This window comes from Apis dorsata, unplaced genomic scaffold, assembly GCF_000469605.1.
Source record: "Apis dorsata unplaced genomic scaffold, Apis dorsata 1.3 scaffold_119, whole genome shotgun sequence".
NCBI classification, from domain to species: Eukaryota; Metazoa; Arthropoda; class Insecta; order Hymenoptera; family Apidae; genus Apis; species Apis dorsata.
This window is the reverse complement of record NW_006263413.1, coordinates 139,513-143,036: the sequence shown is the minus strand read 5'-3', so window position 1 is coordinate 143,036 and position 3,524 is coordinate 139,513. Positions and strand designations below refer to the sequence as shown.

Sequence of the window (3,524 nt, the reverse complement as noted above, 5' to 3'; positions counted from 1 at the left end):
CCAATATTATTATTTCCAATATTTTTTCTAATTTGATTATTCTCTTTTTTCTCAATTCTTTTTTTTATTTTTTTCTTAATTTTCTAATTTCCTTTCTTAATTTTTAAGATTTTTTTGATATATATTTTTTATTTTTTATTATATTATATTATATATATATATATTTTTTTTAATTCTATCATTCTTCTTATATAAAACTATTTTTATTTGAATATTTGTCTGTTTTTTTTGCTATCTTTTTTTTCAAATATTTTTTATTTGCATGCTTTAATTTTTTTGTTGATTTTTTATTTTTTCTTCCAATTTTATTATTAATTTTTTTGTTTTTATCTCGTCTAATGCTAAATTTAATCTAATGTTAATCTAATACTAATTTAAATTTTTTTTAGTTTTCTTTCTCTCTCTTAACATTTTTTTGTTTTTACTTTTATTATTAATCCAATATTCTATATAATTTTTTTATTTAGCTCTCATTCTGGTTCATCATGGTTATATTTTGTATTTTTCTAATGTTTTAACTTTTTCCTCTTATGTTATTCTATATATATATATAATCAATATATAACATATTATAGTTTTATATGTTTATATATATATAAATATATATATGTTATATTATAGTTTTATATACATATATTTATAATGGATAATCTTAAGAATTAACTTTTTTTATTTATAACTTTGAGAGAAAGTATAGTAAAGTAATAAAAATATTTGGATTATATTTGGATATTAGGATATTTGAATAAATTAATCTATTTTTATTTATAAACAGAACAAGAAATTTTTTTTTTTAATTTCATGCATAACAATATTGTAAGAATAAAAATATAATTTATTTTATTAATGTACGTATATCCATTATAATATTTGTATAAATATTAAATTTATGTTATAAAAGTATTCTGGTTCTTACATTCTTCAAATTATATTTCTTATAAAATCCATATTTCAGTATGTGATGTTTATATTTATGTATATAAATATTTATAAATTTATAATTTTTATATAACAAGTATTTCATATAATGCAATAATTATTTTTCATTATAAAAGAGAAAAATCATATTTTAAAATTGATTTGTACAAGAATATTATGGATATTAAGAAAGTTTTTATTTTATTATGATTATTAAGAAAGTTTAAATATAATTTTATTTTATAATTATTATATATTATAATAAAATTAAATTAATTTTATACTAATTTTACAATATAATATTACAAGAAATATTAGAAATATTATAGCAAGAAGATAAGATATAAAAAATACAGAAAGATCTTTTAAGTATAATAAATAATATTTTTTTCAGATATAAAAATATTTTTAACAAAAATCTTCTAATATATATATTTAATAAAAAAAAAAAATAAAATAAAAATTTGAAATAAACAATTTTTTCACATAAAATATTATTTATATTTTCCCATAATATAATAAGCTATAATTTAATGTTTTCAATTATAGCTTAAAATTTGTTAATCTGAAAAAAATTTTCAGAATAATAATATTAATATATTATAAAAATAATTGCTTTAAATAGGAAAATTTCTACTAATTACTTCCTTATGAATTGCAATAAATTTAAAATATAAATCATAATTTATATTGAATTTAGATATTTTTACAAAAATCATTGTACATTTGTTAATATTTATTTGTAAAAAGTTTGGACATTTCATAGATCTCTCAGATTTGAAAAAATAAATGAAATATCTGTAATAATAAAAAAGTAGTTCTATTTTCAAATATATATATATACTTATATAAATTTAGAAATAATAATATTCTAATAATATAATTATATTTATAGAATAACAGATTCATATAGATAATAGACAAATTCATATAATTGGTCTTCAACATCATAAAATCATATAATAGTTTTCTAATTTTAAATTATTTTAAAACTATATCTCATTTTTTCTCAATTTTTTGTAAATTTTAATATATCTTTATATTTTATAATTTTTATAATGATAGCGAGTTCTTATAAATTGATGCTTATAATGATAATTGAATTCTTATAATAGATTAATAATATAGAAATCAATATTTCTTTTTTAATATCTAATATTGTTTTTATATTCTTTGCTTGTAAAGTTGCATTTTTGCTAAGTAAAATCATTCCTTTCTAAATCAAATAATGGAATAATTTGTACTTTGTAATTAAATATTTTTCTTTTATTTTATTATTTCTTATTGATAGAATTTTTTTTAAAAAGATTGTTTCAAATTTGCATTATATACAATAAAATTAATGTATTCATTACTTAGAACTTATAAATCTTATGAATATGAAAAATCACTTTTTTTTTTATGAAATGAGATATATAATAAAAAATGTATAATGAATAAAATAATAAAAAATTTTTATTACTGCAAATTCTTCAAATATAAATTTTTGAAACAATTGAAATTACAGTAATCAAACTGATAATAATCAAATGAGAAGCATATTTTGAATATCATTATGATGATATAATAAATAGTAATCACATGTGATATAAATACGCTGCCATGGACGTAAATGTATAGACGAAATTCAATGTGATAGTTACATTATTTTTTATATATATTTCGAAAACTAAGAACGATTGATATAAGAAGATGACTATATAAGAAAAAATTGTTTAAAATTTTGTCTTGTATTTAAAAACAATCAAAAATCACAAAAACGTTACATATAAATTAACTTCATGTATATATAAATAGATGGTAAAATTATAGATTAACTGGTTTCTTATTTTGATAATTTTTAAATATTTATATTATATTATATAAATTATAAAAATCAATATTTTGAACAATTTTTTTTTTTTCATAAAAACTCTCTTTTAGATATATTCGTAAAAAAAAATAATGTTATTACTATCGTGATTTCTGCTTACATATGTATTCATGATAGATATGCATGTATGACTGCTATTTATCAATTGTTTATATTTTATATGAACATATCACAGCAATCAATATATATAATCGTACAAATATCATTCATTATTTATCTGTAGCGAGTTTGGACAAATCCTTCAGAACTAAACAAACAAAAACATATCACTTTACTAAAATTATACAAGTACAAATGTATAACTATATAAAATATTAAATAAATAAAGCATGAATAATTAAAATATCAACAAGAAATGGATTATTACTACAATTTCATTTATTTATTAACAGTTCGTGACATATCAAAGTATCATGGAAATAGTATAACGGTACACAATGAAATATAAAACATACAATATAAAAATAAAATTAATTCGAGATTGAAGAATTTAACAAAAATGAGTCTAATTTTAATCGTAAGATTCATTGCAATTTTATGATTTGATTATAAAATAGAATAATATTAAGATTATTGCTAATTTTTTATAAATAATAGATAATATTACAGATTTAATCAAAAAAAATATAATATAATATATAATATAATATTTAAAGAATAATATATAATATAATATAATATAATATTTAAAGAATGCGTAATAGTATACAATAAATATTTTGTTAAAAAGTTT

At 15.5% G+C, this 3,524-nt stretch overlaps 1 protein-coding gene across 2 annotated transcripts in view; it reads left to right on the top strand.

Annotated features, from left to right (window-relative positions):
- Positions 1-3,524, top strand: part of LOC102677609 (1,4-alpha-glucan-branching enzyme) — a 15,919-nt gene that overhangs the window by 1,522 nt on the left and 10,873 nt on the right. The gene's annotated exons all lie outside the window — the stretch shown is intronic.